Below are 15,939 nucleotides of genomic sequence, written 5' to 3' on the forward strand. Positions count from 1 at the left end.
GCCTTGCTGGGGACTTGGGTCTTACATGGTGGCCCACATTCATCTCTGGGGATGTCTTGAGACTCAGTCAGCCCCTAAGTTCTACTCTTAGGTTCACAAAGTGTTTGTGACCGAGAGCTAGGACACAGCTCCTTGTGCCTCTGCCATTCCATCATGTATGCCACAAATCCTAGCCAGTACTGTTCCCCAAGCTGGGGCCTAAGGGTGACCAAGAGAAACAAGTGTGAATACTCACAGTGTCCCTGCTGCAAGGTGGGCCTCACAACCATCAGCAGCCCTGGAAAGCAGTGGCAATTATTAACCCATTTACAGAGGAGACAGTAAAGGTCTCTATTTTCATAAAGCTTATATTCTAATGAAACAGACTAACAAAAACCAAGTTACACAGAGTGACAGGACCTACAGAGCCAGATGTGAGTCCTAAGGATTGCAGGTGTGAGGCCAACCTTGTCATGGCCCATGGAAAAGGTAGACACGGAGGCTTTTGTGTGTCCACGTATTTAAAGCTGCAATCCAGGCTAACACACTGTGTGAGAAAAACATGTCCCTCTCCCCTATCTGCCAAACACCTTCACTTACAGCCTGGAAGCCAGGTCTGAGTGTAGAATTCTCCCAGATCCCTGGAAACCCACGGACAGCTGCCTCCTCCCACCCTCCCCATTCAACACAGAGGCCTCCCAGCTCTGAAGTCCAGGTTCTGCCCTGGAACTTTCCATTAGCTTGTGAGCCCCCTGCCGTGGCTTGCATGTCCCCCATCGAGGTCATGTTGACATTTACCTCCCATTGTGAAGTACCAAGAGGTGAGAGGGGACCTTTAGTAATCTATAGAAATGGGCCCTGAAAGTTCAGTCTTCGGGTGAGACCTGAAGTCATGAGACGCTGCTCTCGTAAACGGATCAATTGTTCATGGATTAATGGACTATCTTGAGTGTTATAAAAGCCGCCTTGGCACTGTCTGGACATGTGACAGTCTCCACCATGTTATAATGCAGCAAGAAAGCCCTAAGCAGAAGCTGGCGCCGTATTCTTGGGCTCGCCTTCCAGGACTGAGAGCTCAATAAACCTTTATTGTTTTTTGTTTTTTTTTTTTAATTTTATTATTCATATGTGCATACAAGGCTTGGGTCATTTCTCCCCCCTGCCCCACACCCTCCCTTACCACCCACTCCGCCCCCTCCCTCTCCCCCCCTCAATACCCAGCAGAAACTATTTTGCCCTTATCTCTAATTTTGTTGTAGAGAGAGTATAAGCAATAATAGGAAGGAACAAGGGTTTTTGCTGGTTGAGATAAGGATAGCTATACAGGGCATTGACTCACATTGATTTCCTGTGCGTGGGTGTTACCTTCTAGGTTAATTCTTTTTGATCTCACCTTTTCTCTAGTTCCTGGTCCCCTTTTCCTATTGGCCTTAGTTGCTTTTAAGGTATCTGCTTTAGTTTCTCTGCGTTAAGGGCAACAAATGCTAGCTAGTTTTTTGGGTGTCTTACCTATCCTCACCCCTCCCTTGTGTGCTCTCACTTTTATCATGTGCTCATAGTCCAATCCCATTGTTGTGTTTGCCCTTGATCTAATGTCCACATATGAGGGAGAATATATGATTTTTGGTCTTTTGGGCCAGGTTAACCTCACTACCTTTATTGTTTATAAATGACCTAGTCTCAAGGATTTTGTTATAGCAACAGAAAATAAACTAAGAAGGCTGTTTCTTGGGTTTAGGGGTACACATGCTGGTAAGCAGTCTATTGTAGCAAGCAGACTGAGAGAAGATACCTGACTAGGTTTGAGGATGCTCAGTGCCACTGAGCATCCACAGGGCTTCCACAGCCCTGGGCATCCAAACTTGCTCTAGAAGTCAGGGCTATGTGAGCACCACGTTCCTCTGGCTCCACAGCTCCTCGGAGAAGGACCTGACTGAGAAGCACCAGTGTGGGTCCCCCCTCCTAATCATGGGGCCTTAAGTTTATATTACAGAATTTTTCCATCTCACCCTGGGTTGTCTGCCACCCCACCATCTGCCTCTGCCTCCCCTCCTGGACTGGGTTAAGTAGTGTCCCATAAACTTCACGGCCACCCAGAACCTCAGTGAGGACAGGTGTTTGCAAATGTAATCAAATTAAGATGAGGCCACACTGGATCGGGGCAGGCCATAACTCCAGTGACTGGTGTCCTTGTAAGAACAGGAGACGCACACAAGAAGGCGGCCACACGACGAGGGAGACAGAGCCATAAGTCAAGGAAGGCCAAGGATTGTGGCAGCCAGCAGCAGCTGGGAGAGGCACTGGAGGGTTCTTCTCTCTCTCCTGCTCCCCTGGCCTTGGACTTTGAGCCTGCAGCATAGGCCAGGATGTATTTTTGTCTCATATCCCAAGGTCCTGCCTCTCCCACACCCCGTGTAAGGCTGGCACATGAAGTCATATCACTGGTAGGTGGCGATGTCCCCCCCACAAACACGCACACTCACCTGGCCAATGCTGTACGGAGTAGATGGTATACAGGGCTCAGGAAGTCACTTCCACCCCTGTCCATGGCAGCCCTGGGGACAGGTTCTGGCTCCAGGGGGTATACCAGACCCCAGGCTCAGGTCCTGGAAGAAGATGGCCTCTGTTTTGGAGGGGCTGGAGGGAGAGACCCTCACAGCTGCTGGTCCTCAACTGCACCCTGGCCCAATGCCCCCCAAAAAGTGTGTCATTCTCCAAACATGGGCTGCCTGCTGCTTCCCTGACCAGGGGAAAGTGTGGCTGGGGTTGTCACGATTGGTACTGTTTGGTTACATTTCACCAAAACTGTGGCGGGCAAGAAAGGGGAGAGAAGGGAGGGGTTAGGGGAGGGAACAGAGAAGGGATGGGAATAGGGGAGAGAAGGGAGAGAGGGGAGGGGAAGGGAGAGGGAGAAGTGAAAAGAGAGAGGAGAGAGCTTATGTGTAGTTGCTCACACACATAGCCTGCAGAATCACCTGATCCCCACCCTCCCACCCTCTTCCCAGACAAACACAGATGATGAAAAAGTAAATTGAGCAACAGGCCAGGTCTCTTTAGAAATCAAGGTATTCAAAGTCAACAGCAAAGAGCAACTGTTTACGCTGAAGCCCATGAAATAGAGTGACTTAGCAGCAGGTAAGTCTGGGGGACCATACGCTGTTTGAACGTGAAAAGCCACTCACCCAGCACCCACCCAGCCACCGGGTGTTTGCCAGGTTCACGCCATCATCGCTCCAATAACAACAGTGGTCCCTGTTCCCTGGGTGATTCCTGAAGGACAGGTGGTATGCTAAGCACTGTGGATGCAGCGTCTGTTATATTCTCACAAACAACTCTGAAAAAGATGCCACAAGAATAGGCTCACAGAGAGGAAACCAAGGCCCGGAGACTCCCAGCCCACTGTGGTAGATTCCATGTGGCCAGACATTCCCTGTTGCTCTGCTTATAAGAAGGTGGGGTCTGTTTCCCCACTCGCACCCTTCTAGGCTGTCCTAGTAGTTTACTTCCATTACTAGAACATTCTAGAAGCTTCTGGTTTCGCTGACTTGGAATGTTTCCCCAAAGTTGCTATGTAAGGAAGCTGGAAGATGAGAAGCCATGTGACAGAGAATTAAGACAATCTAGCCAACAGCTGGTGTCACTGTCACATCAAAATGGTGAGGAAGGCTACTGTGGACACCCCCCCACACCCCACTGAGCTGGCCCTCCAGCCAACCAGCCATGAGTGACACCAGGTGCACTCACATAGGAACTGTTTACCTAACATACAGGCTCACGAGAAAGAACCATACCTGGGGATGGGCATGGTAGTTCATGCCTGTAACTCCAGCTCCTCAGGAGGTGTGGGTAGGAGGATCAAGGTCTAAGGCTAGCCCCAGGCAAAAAAGTGTGAGACCCTATCTGAAAAATAACTAAAGCAAAAAGGACTGAGGATGTGGTTCAAGTGGTAGGGCACCTGCCTAGCAAGCATGAGGCCCTGAGCTCAAACCCCAGTATTATTTTTTTAAAAAACCACCCTGGGCTGTTTTAAGTCACTATATTTTGAGGATTACTTGTTACGCAGCAAAGACTAACAAATGCAGACATCACAAGAGGCCAAGCCAGGATTGCAACCCAGCTCTCCCACTTCTCAAATCTGAACCTCTCAGGGCAGAGACTGTGGCCACAGAGCTGAAGAGGACATGGCCCCTGAATATGGAACCTCCCAGTAAACAGAAAAACCAACACCCGTACCCTGATGGGTCAGCCATGTAGAGAGAGATGTGTCCAAGGGTGAGTGCCCAGGATATAACCTGAATTGTTTCATTTTAGAGCAAAAAGTGCTAACACACCTGTCATGTGACAATAGGTGTCACTAGATGATCTCATGAAGCTTGAAGTGTACGGAAGAAGACAGACAAAAGTAAATAAATGCAAATCAAAAGGACACTGAGATTCCATCTCACCCATCTTCAAGAAAACAAACAACAAATTCTGGGGAGGGGGTGCGGAGAGGAAAGAACTGTCCCACACTGCTGGTGGGAATGTAAATTGGTGCAGCCACTGTGGAAATGAGTATGGAGGCTCCTCGGAAGACTAAAAATAAACTTCCTGTGACCCCGCTGTCCCACTCCCAGGCACTTACTCCACAGGAACCTAAGTCAGGATACAATGGAGACACCTGCACACCCATCTTTACTGTAGCACTGTTCACCACAGGCAAGCTATGGAATCAGCGTTGGTGCCCATCAACCACTGAATGGACAAAAATGGAAAGGGTGGTGTATCTACACAATGGAGTATTAGTCAACCATAAAGAAGAATGAAATGATGGCACTTTAGGAAAATGATGGGACTGCAGATCATCATATTGAGTAAGATGAATACTTCATGTTTTCTGTCATCTGTGGAATCCAGACAAAGTAAAAAAATGACATGAGTGTAAAAATGGGGACCGTTTGATGGTGGAAGCTAGTGATGGGGGGAGACAAAAGGAGAGAGCCGAGGGGGGCAAATATGATTGAATACTTCATATGTGTGGATAAAAATAGAAAAGTGAGATCCTTAAAGTTGTTTTAAAAGTAGGGAGGAGGAATAAGATTGTGATAGAGGAGGAGAACTTGATCACAATACATGATACACATGTACGGAAATATACAACGAAATCCCTTGTCCAATTAATATATGTTACTAAGAGTAACCAATAACCAAGCCATTACACGTTGTGAAGGAAACCAGTTAGGGATGTGAGGGTGATCTGGCTGTGACATCTTTCACCCCACTGATCACAAGTTTGACTCAGCTGTTCTGGCTGGCTAGGCAGTATCCCCTGCCCTTCCTCAACACTGTATGTGTCTCTCCCCCGGTGCACGCTCATGGAAGAGGACAAATGACTTTCCCAATAGAGAAGTACTGTTCTTTGGACAGGGTATACGAGTAGCTGTGTTTCTCTTCTAGAACATCCAGCAAGCCCTCAAGAAATCAGTTAGAGGAAATGATGGGTGGCATCACTTTAGATAAAATGATCAGGGACCATTTCTCCAAGAAGGCAATGTCTAAGCTGGGTCTCCAAGAGTGAGATGCGTAAGTCGTTCAAGAAAGCTAATCCAGGCACAAGAGTTGCTTGGACCAAGGCCCTGAGAAAAGGCAGAATCTGGAACTCCTGGGTGTGACTGAAGAGAAAGGTGAAAGAAATGATGAGCCAGGTCAGATCATGGCGGCCTTGGAAGCTCTGCGAATGGGTTGGTTGAACATTTTGTCCTCATGTGTTAGAAAAGCAGTGGAAAGTATCAATCAGAGTAACATTATTTTATCTAGATTTGTTTTGTTTTGGAGGTCCTGGGATTTGAACCCAGGGCCTCATGCTTGCTAAGCAGACACTCTTCCTCTTGAGCCCCACCCCCAGCACTTTCTCTAGGGTTTGATACCTCTGCTGTGTGGACAACAGAGTAAAAGGAGGCAAGAATGGAAGAAGAGACATTTGTAAATATGTCACTGCAGTTGCACAGAGCAGTGGTGGTGGCGTGGTTGAGAAATGCACAGATGTGAGATGTGTTTCAAAAGAATCAGTTGGACTCAGATTGGCACAGGGGTGAAAAGAATCATCAGATAACAGTTTGATCTCCCCGGAAGTGAGCTATGAGGAGAGAATTTGAAACAGTGCAAGCCACTTTTGTTCCTGTGACAAAATATTTCAGCAAATCAACTTAACAGAGGAAGATTTATTTTGGCCCATGGTTTCAGAGGTTTTAACCTGTGGGTGGCTGGATCCATCATCTTGGGCTTGAAGTGAGACAGAACCATCACGGTGGTGGGAGGGTATGATGCAGGTGGCTGCTCACCTCATGACAGCCAGGAAGCAGAGAGAACAAGAGCAGAAAAAGCCAGGGACAACATATGCCCTTCAAAGTCACACCCCTAGTGACACCCCTAGTAACAAGGCCCCACCTCCCCCCAATAGCTCTTTCATCCATCGATGAAGTCAGAGCCCTCGTGACCCAATCTTTTCTCTAAAGCCTTTCCTCTGACCATTGTACTGGGGACCAAGCCTTCAACACCTGAGCCTAAGGATAGACCAAGAGGGTCCACACCTCAGCCTTCTCACCCCCATGGAGAGGGTGTGGGTGATCACAGGCAGAGTGTGGCTGTGCTGCAGTTGGTCCAGGCCAGGGACACTGACGCAGGACAGGTTGATGGGGTGGGTGTGTCTCATGTGTTCCCAATTTGGGCAAGTGGAAATTGTAGGTTCACAGAGCCCTCAAATACAACTGAGTCTCTGCTCCTGTGCCCCACCGTTGTCTAAGCCATCACCACCACCCCCCAACAACTACAACGACCCATTGACTCCCTGCCCTCGTTCCACCTCAGCCTCTGACCCAGTTTGGATGTGGTTTGTCCTCGACAAAATTCATTCTGATATGTCACCACTGGGCACTGAGAACCTTTAAGTGGTGATTAGACAGTTAAGAGGACACATATCTTTCGGATGCAGTGAGTTCTCATCCTCTCCAGCCTGGGTCAGTTACCAGAGGGTGGGTTGACACAAATCAAGGCTACCCCTCAAGTCCCCTCCTCTCACAGCAACCTGCTTGCCCTTCTGCTTCCTCCCAGGAATTGAAGAAGCACAGAGTCCCCTCTGGGACCATGGACGTGGGCGCCCAGCCTTTAGAACTGTGATGGATTCTTTCTCTGATCAGTCACCTAGGATCAGGTATTCTGTTACAGCAACAGAGAACTAAGACACCCTCCTAAGTCCAGAAGCCAAAGTGCTCTTTTATGAAAACCAGAGCACATCACTCCTCTGCTTACCAGCCACACAGTCCACCCCCCTCCCCAAAACACCCCATGATTACAGTAAAGTCTAAGGCCTTACCCTGCCCTACAGCCCAGGTGGCTCTGTCCCTTTCTATGTCCCCAACCCTGGCCCCTGCCACTGTCCTATAGCTCACTCTGCTTGGGCACTTGTACCTGGTGTGTTCCTCACACGACAAACTTGTTTCCTGCCCCTGGACCCTTGCATGTGCTGCTCCTTCTGCCTGGAATGGCATTCCTCCTAGATCCCTGCAGGGTTGACACTTTCTCATCATTTATGTCACACAGATGCCAACGTCCTCATTCATTTGTTCCTGTGGTAGCTTTTGCCTCCTCCCACCAGAATGTAGGTTCCATGAGGCAGGGACCACTTTTCCCTACCATGCCCCATAGGCAGAATCAACGCCACGCCCCGGCACTTGGAGAATGTCCATGGAAGGATGACTGTAGTGGTGACACACACCTCATTTCCCTATATAATTTCAAGCCAGAACTAGAGATTTCAAACCCCACTCGACATTACCCAGGTTCTTATTTGGCCCATCAGGAGGTGAGCATGTCACCACAGTTCTCACGCATAGCCTTGGTCCCCTCAGCGCAGAAATGTCTCCTACCATCTGCTGAGGCTCCAGAGAGAAACAGAACCTGACACCATTATCAGAGCTGAGCCACCTCACTGCCCTGCTCCCAGCTTCCATGACTGTTCCTAGCCAGGCCCTGGACATGGGACCCTGTGGCTAGATGGGGACAGGGAGGAGGGACACCCTGTAGAGACTGACCTATGCTAAGAGCTGCTAAATTGAGCAGGAAGACTGGGAAGTTCAAATCGGAACCAGATATGAATGGGCGGCTCTTCCCTTCCTCCCATGGGGCTGGGTGAAGCCACTCAACAGCCATCACAGATGGAGATGACCCATGACAGCCAGGGCTGTTCCTTCATTGCCAACACATGCCCCTAGCATGGTAATTGGCTAATGTGATATAAGACCCCTGCCTTACCCCTGCTGTATCCCCAGACTGTGACACTTGCAGGCTGTGCCCGCTTGGGCAAGTCACTCAGCCTCTCTGATCTCAGTTTCCTCAAGTGAAAAATCAGAGTGGTAAACACACCTGCAGTGTCTGCTCCAGGGACCACAGCTCTCCCGACAAATGCAGACGCTGTTGCTGTTAGCTCAGAGCTAAGCTCAGTAAGTTTCTAAAAATACGTTTTATTGGGTTTCCCTTTAGAGAAACAGAAGTGATACAGGTTCCGTCAAGCCAGCCCATTGGCAGAAAGGTGAACAAAGGAAAAGCCCAGCCTCCTCCTCCCTCCAACCTTCCTGCCTCCCAAGCCCCTTCCCACCCCATGTTCTCTGGAGTAGAAAACAGCCAGCATTTTTCCTTCCACACCTTTCTCTTGCCATCTCCCTCTGCAGTGTGTGGTTTGTTTTATTTTTACAGAAACGGGCTAATATGTATTTTCCTGGGTTAATACAAGACATGGAGGACAGCACTCGCCAGTGGCCACGAACGGCACTATGATCCCCTGCTGACGGACATTTACGGGGCTTCCAGCCCTTCCCACACCAGCAGTGTGATGCCGCCTTGACCTTGTCTCCTTTCTCTAGTAGAGAGACACCAGAGTGGTTACCGGGCCAAACGGCAACATTCATGTGTGTTTTTTTTAATTTGGCAGTACTGGGGTTTGAACTCAGGGCTTTGCACTTGCTAGACAAGTGCTCTATCACCTGAGTCATTCCACCAGCCCTTTTCACTTTTTCTTTTTAGTTTATTTTTCAGATAGGGTCTTGTGCTTTTGCCCCAGCTAGCCTTGGACTAGGATCCTCCTACTTCTACCTCCTGAATAGGTGGGATTACAGGCATGACCCACCATGCCCAGCCTCCTTTGGTGTTTTTAATAAAAATGGATTGCTAAGTGAGGGTGTGTTGAGTGACTGAATGATCCAGGGGGTGCAGAATTTGTTCTGCTGTCTCCACTAGGGTCCTGATAGTCACCCCTATTAATAAAAGCAGCCTAGGAGGGAAAAGAAAGCCCAGCATGCTATGTTTGGAGCTTGAGAAAACCCAGACAAGCAGGAAGACCCAGGAACACGGTGGGTCCAGGATGGGCCCAGTTCGGGGTTTCCACAGGGCACTTGCTTCCTGACACCAGGCAGGTCCCACAGAGATCTCTAGAGCTGGATACATTAATGAAGACAATGTCACCCTTGCCCATTGCCAGTGCCCCAGAGGGATGGTGTCATAAGAAACATAAACAAGATGGTCTGCAGGGGGCTTCTGCCTCCAGAAGCCAGGGGCTCAGAGGAGACCTTGGGCACTATTCCTCGAGCAGAGGTCCCCAGGAGGCCTGGCAGAGGCCGAGCACTTGTGACACATGGTGCGTGAGCTATGGTGACACATGGGCACATAACAGACCTTGCCCCTCATGCCAAAGTGAGACACTGAAGGCCACCACTTCCCAGCTTGTGTGACTTAGGGCAAAGTCCAAATTGTTCTGTGTCCACGTTTGTAAAAGGGGGACAGTAGGAGTGTCCCCTTGTCTCTAAGATTTGCTCTGAGGATTGGCTGGTGACTCTGTATGCCCAGAATGCTCTGTAGCTGGTGTCAAAGGCCCTGCCTGTCTCACTATCCCACCTCTACCGCCATCTTCCTGGCTGATCATCTGTGGGAGACACTGGCCTTTCTGCCATTTTCTCAGCCACCGCCCTGGGGTCACACCCTGGTCCTCCCCAGCCTGATTCTCATTCCCACACTTTGCCACTTGACCCTGGCCTCCAGACACACAGTAGGCCCATGGCAGCTTTGTGCTAGACATGTGAATAAGTGAGCAGCAAGGAAGGTTTGGCAAATGCTGATCTAAATAGTAGTCACCAAGCATGGTGGCACACGCCTATCCCCCCAGCGACACAGGAGGCATAAATAGAACAGTGGTCCAGGCCAGCCCTGGCAAAAAGTGAGACCCTAACCAAAACACAGCTAAACCAAAAAGGGCTGGAACTGTGGCTCAAGTGGTAGAGTGCCTGCCTAGCAAGCAAAAGGTCCTGAGTTCAAATCCCAGTACCATCAAAATAATAATAGCAGTCACGTCACAATGGAAGGCCCACATCACTGGAGGATTTGTAGAAGGGAGCAAGGAACTGGGAAGGGTCCTGTGCAGAGATCCATCACTGAGGGGACAGGAGGCTACACTAATACATTCTGTAAGTCATTCAAGATGCCCAAGACACTGGTGGACAAAATAAACCAGAGTGCACCTGGGAGGTGGAGGCCAGGAAAGAAGCCGTCAGAGAGAAGGGGCAGGACGTCATCTAGCAGTTTTGGGTGGTTTTGCTCCTGTGGGGTTTGAACTCGGGGCCTCGCACCTGCTAGGCAGGCACTCTTCCATTTGAGTCGCATCCCAGCCCTTTGGCTTTCATCTGGTTTTTGGATGAGTCTCATGCTTTTCCCAGGACAGCGTGGGACTGGGACCCTCTTACCTATCTCCACCTCTGGAGTAGCTGGGACCACAGGCATGAGCCACCATGCCTAGCCAGCTAGCAGGTCTTTTCTCAGCACTTTCCAACACTGAAATGACCTTGGAGTATGACCTTGCTGCTCTAACTGACAGGTTGTGTGTCCTCCTAGGAGACTCTGTGGGGACCCCGGCCTGCTTGTCACTACTTTGTCCCTGGTATGCAGTTAGAGCTCAGCATTACCATAAACAAAGGGAAACCATCCCATGGCCACCTTGAGGAAAGCCCAGGGGCTAAGGCATGACCTCGGGTCACTGGGTCACTGTCTCCACCCAATGTCACAATTCCCTTTGTAGGGGACTTACGACATCTGGGTGGCTTCACTGTTCCTGCCCCCACTGCTCAAAGGCAAAGGTGACAATCCTGGGGAACACGAGGTGACGGCACTGGGGGAAGAACACGCACTCGCTCTTTCACTGGGGAGCCAAGGGTAGCCAAAGCCAGCCAGGTGGACTTGGAAAGGCTGAGGAACCCCAAGCCTGGCCCACAGGGACCTGGTCACCTTCTCATGGATGCTGCCACTTCAGGCCAGTTTCTCAGCCATGACTGCTCCCAGTGGCAGGTAGCAGTTAGATATAAGCAGTGGCCATGAGAGGAGACAGGAAAACTCTGACATTGGAACAAGGAGAACCAGAGCAGCCTGCTCTCTCCCATCTTTTAGAGGCTAAGTTATAGGGACAGGGAGACCAGGAGGAGCCACCTGCTTCTGCTGTCCTCTTTGAGATGTCAACAAGCTGCCGGGATCCTTGGGTGGGTGAAGGGTAATGAAAGAGAAGTTCTAAAGCACCCTGTTGTCTCTGTGATTTGGGGTGGAATGGGGGCGTGATTGGGTGTGATTTGAGAGGGTGACCCCTCCCTGTCGGCCATCTCAATCACCCAGATCTTTGACCACGTGTACTCTCCCAGCTCTCCAGTGTGACTAGGAATGGGAGCCATCACCTCGAGTCTTTGCTCCCACTTTTCTCTCTCTTTTCTCACTCTAAAGACAACTTGCCTTTAGTCTGTTGAAAGCTTGTTCCTTTCCACGTAAATTTCACTGTTAGTTTCACTAAATCTTTGCATCTTGCTTGAATTCTCCTGCCAGAAGCAAGAACCAAAGTAATTTTCAGGACTTTTTTCCTAGTAACATCCAGAAATAGAGTTCATCTCAAAATAGTGACCTCCAGGCCCTGTCCAAACACCATAGCCTCCAACCTTATGTAAGGTCTCATGGCATTAATTAACTCAGCAATTATTGAGTGCCTACTGTATGTCAGCACTGTACCGGGGGATGCAGTGGTGAAGTGAGGCCCTGCCCTCCCGGCTCCCACGGTCCCCCAAAATGCCCACATCCTATCCCAGAAGCCTGTGACAACATTCCTGTACATGGCAAAGGGACTTTTTGGATGGGATTAAACTGAGGATTTTGAGACAAAATTGCGCTGAATTATCAAAGTGTGCCCAATATAATCCCAGCGAGGCAGGCTAAAGCAGGGAAAGTCTGGGACTTTCAGAAAAATATTACATCTCAGATTAACCATGCTTTGGATCAGGAACCGCCCTCCCCGCTCATTGATCGTTGGCTGGGAATCACCTGCTTCTCCCCTGCTCATAGGTTATGTAGGTTTTAAAAGCACCAGAAGCACAAAAGCATGCTCTCTCGGCTCCCAGCTTCCACCTGGGCTCCACCAAGCTTCCCTTTGTATTTCTCTTCCCTAACTTTTAATAAACTCCCCTTACACCCACGTGTCCTGCCATGGATTCTTCCTGGTGGGACACCAAGAATTTGGAAGTCTTCTGATCACAGACTGCACCATTGCCGTTAACACCAGGGGATTTTTGTAGGGTAGAGGGAAGGTTGGAGAGAGAGGTCTTAGCCACACACCTGGGACAGTCAGAAAGCAGACACATTCTGAATGCTCCTCAAAGAGTTTTCCAGAGTCTTATGACCTAGGAGCATCACCCACAGATAGCTGGAGGCAATCAGTGAGGAAACTATTTTCCCTGCAGAGGTAAATTTGGGCGTGACATTTGACTTACAAAAGTATCCAGGGATGAGCCCACATCGGCCAGTGAAATCTGATTTTCTTTTTAGTCCTTTGGTAATTTCTCCTTTTCCTTCTAAGCAAAACACCTGCTCCTGCCAGAGGGGTGTGAGGTAGGGGAGGGTAAAACAGTCTCTGGGGCGTTGGCTTGCAAAGCCTTAGGCGAGGAGTGCAAGCTGGGCCTTGCTTTTGCTGGGCAAGCCTCCTCTCTCTACCTCCCAAGAAGCTGGGTTTACGGGTGTGCACCACCATACCTGAGTTTTTTTAAAATAGCCATTCTAACAAGTATAAGTAATATCATTGTGGTTTTGATTTGCATTTCTCTGATGATCAGTAACACAGAACACCTTTTTCTATACCCATTTTCATTCATACGTCATCCTTGGAGAGAGTCTGTTCAGGTCCTTTGCCCATTTTTTTGTTTTTTTTTTTTGCTATTGAGTCGTGGGAGTTTCTCACAGATTTTGAATATTAACCTCTTTATAAAATTATATGGTTTGCAGCCAGGCATGGTGACACACACCTAGAATCCTAGCATTTGGGAGGTCAAGGCAGGAGGATAAGGAGTTCAAGGCCCGTCTAGGCTACATAGCAAGACCTAGTCTCAAACAAGATATATGCTTTGCAAATATTTTCTCCCATTCTGGAAGTTGTATTTCTCACTCTGTTGGTTGTTTCCTTTGTTGTGCTGCTTTTGTAAATAAAGTTTTATTAAAACATACTGGTGTTTATGAATGTCTTTGGCTGCTTCTGACCTTCCTCAGTTGAGCTACTGGGACAGAAATCACATGGCCAGCAAAACTTAAAATATTTACTCTCTTGTGCTGCTCACAAAAGTTTGTCAACCCTGTCCTCGCCCTTAGGAGCCTGGGGGAATTGAGGTCAGATACCATGGTTAGGCCAGGAACCTGCTGGAAGCAATGAGGTAAAGTTTATGTTGAGCAGGGGACCAGCAGAAGGAGGAGGAGGGGTGTTGGGGGACCACAAAGGAGACCAGGGTTGATCCTGACAACAGGATCCTGTCCTGTGCAGCCCTGAATTTCAGGGCTCTTGACATCTCCTTCCCCCCACACCGTGTCACCTGATCTTGCCAGGATCAAAGGATGGGCATGGAGGCAAAGGCTGTCCACAGAAAGAAATTGGGACAAAACTCCACTCCAACACACCTGAGTCTGGGGCTGTGTTCTGTTCTCCTACTTCAGATGACCTTATTGGAAAAGCAATCACGTGACAGTATTTCACATGCATTTGAGGAGTGTCACTGGGTAAGGGGGGAACACAAAGGAGACCTCAGGTCCCTCCATCCCTTCTCTCTCTGCAGTGACCTGACTACACAGCTCCCTTTGTCCTCAGCAGGAGGCAAGAGGGTCACTGTCCCCCAAATAAGTCACAGAGATGTTTAGTCCGTGAAACTAAGGCCATGGTACACAGAAGCTTCTAGAAAAGACCTCCTTGACAAGACGTGGCCTCTGAGTCAGGTGCTGTGTCTGTTCACCTGTTCTTTGGCCTCGGGCAGCAGAAGTGTGGCACAAGGGTCAGGCATGAAGTCACACACCACACTGGCTTCCAGGAAGTGGGGGCAAAGGTAGAGGAGGGCCTTGCCACACACTGTCCTGGTCCACGGCCTCCGCAATGTGACCGCCACACGACTGAACTGAAGAACACTCAGGACTCACGACTGTGGGGTCTCCCCACGCTGTGCACTGAGCAAGGAGACCTCAGTGTTCCTGAAGAAGCCCCTCTGACAGATGACAGCCCTTGGGGCACAGAGAAGGCACAGGCGCCAGCCGGCCAGCTGAGGGCTCACAGTGGCTCTGAACTCCTGTCCTGCCCCAGGGGAGGCTGTTTCAAACCATGGTACTTTCCAGAAGCCCACTGCCCGCACCAAAGCAGTGTTGCTGCCTCCCTCCTTGCTGCTAGGCCTAGGCGTATTTCATCTCATTCAGTCATCTGAGAAACCCAAGGCTGGAACTTGGGTTTCCAGACCCCCCCCCCGCCCCAATTCCTAAATGGAGGAACTGAAACAGGGAGGTTGAATAACTTACTCAAGGTCACACAGCTAACAGAAGACGATCCAGTGTGAGACTCTGGATGCTACATTTGAAACCTACTTGGCTGGCAGAGTGGCTCAAAAGATAGAGTGCCTGCCTAGCAAGTGTGAAGCCAAGTTTAGACACCCAGTACCACCAAAAAAAAAAAGCAGTATAGTTTAAAACATACTCTGCTTTAAACATGTTAAATTTCTTTAAATTTGAAAAGTTTCCATGCCCCCCCCTCCCCAAAGGCAATGAGTAAATCTGTGTTCCCTACCCTCCCGGTGCCCCCTAACCACTACGTCTCACCTCCACTCTGACAAGCAACATTCAGTCATTCAATGAGTAGCCAGTTTCTTTATGCAGATGTAAACTAATAGGAACATGTAGCCTCACCTCCTCCCTTTTTAGGGAAAGAGGTGTATATGACGTCCAGTTTCGAAACTCCCTTTCTCATCTCTTCCCTCTTAGAAATGGATCCTTGCTGGTTTTCCACAGCAGGGCCCTATGGCATTAAGTTAGATGTGAAGTGTGCCATGTATCCAAACAGCATCCTCCAGGTGGGGTTTAGGTTGTTCTCAATCTTCTGCCTTTAAAATCAGAGCTGCAAAGAATAACCTTGTCTGGAAGCTACGGTCCACAAGCTCGTTTCTGCAGGTGGCAGACCAACTGGGACAGTTTCTGCATTTGTCCTTTGGGCAGGGGACCAGGTTCCAAGCGAGGCCTAGATCCCAAACCCCTGGGCCCCTGGGGTGGGAAGGAGACCTGGCTAAAGTCCTGCCCTGGGGGCGTGGTCTACAGGGGGCGGGGTCTGATGAGACACCTCACCTCTCTGTCTCCCCCAGGGTTGCCATGGTCTCTCCCTCCACCAGCTTCCTCTAAGACTTTCTGTGCCTTCAGGCAGGGGAAAGATTGCCAAGATTTGTTTAAAGGTGACAAAATGGGAAGGGAAGCCCCTAGTTCCCCATCTGGCCCCAGGAGATGACCAGGTGGAGCTAGAAGTGGTGTCACTCACTGCACCCCCCTCCTCCAAGCTGAGCCATTAATGGAGAACATAGAGCTGCCTGCCTCTTTCTCTGTGCATTTTCTCATGGTGGAGGG

General features: G+C 49.6%; 1 long non-coding RNA gene across 5 annotated transcripts in view; it reads right to left on the reverse strand.

Annotated features, from left to right (window-relative positions):
* LOC141418604 (uncharacterized) overlaps positions 1 to 15,604 on the reverse strand; it is a 22,681-nt gene extending 7,077 nt beyond the window's left edge. For 3 of the 5 annotated variants that reach the window (XR_012443253.1, XR_012443251.1, XR_012443250.1), the window contains exons 1-2: positions 2,463 to 2,924; positions 236 to 277 (exon numbers count right to left, since the gene is read on the reverse strand). This is a non-coding gene — a long non-coding RNA (uncharacterized lncRNA). Of the gene's footprint in view, positions 1 to 235; positions 278 to 2,462; positions 2,925 to 15,147 lie in introns of those variants that run through there. The other 2 variants (XR_012443252.1, XR_012443249.1) reach the window with 2 other exon arrangements.
* Positions 15,605 to 15,939: the final 335 nt, after the last annotated feature.

Source organism: Castor canadensis, chromosome 17 (genome assembly GCF_047511655.1).
Source record: "Castor canadensis chromosome 17, mCasCan1.hap1v2, whole genome shotgun sequence".
Lineage (NCBI taxonomy): Eukaryota > Metazoa > Chordata > Mammalia > Rodentia > Castoridae > Castor > Castor canadensis.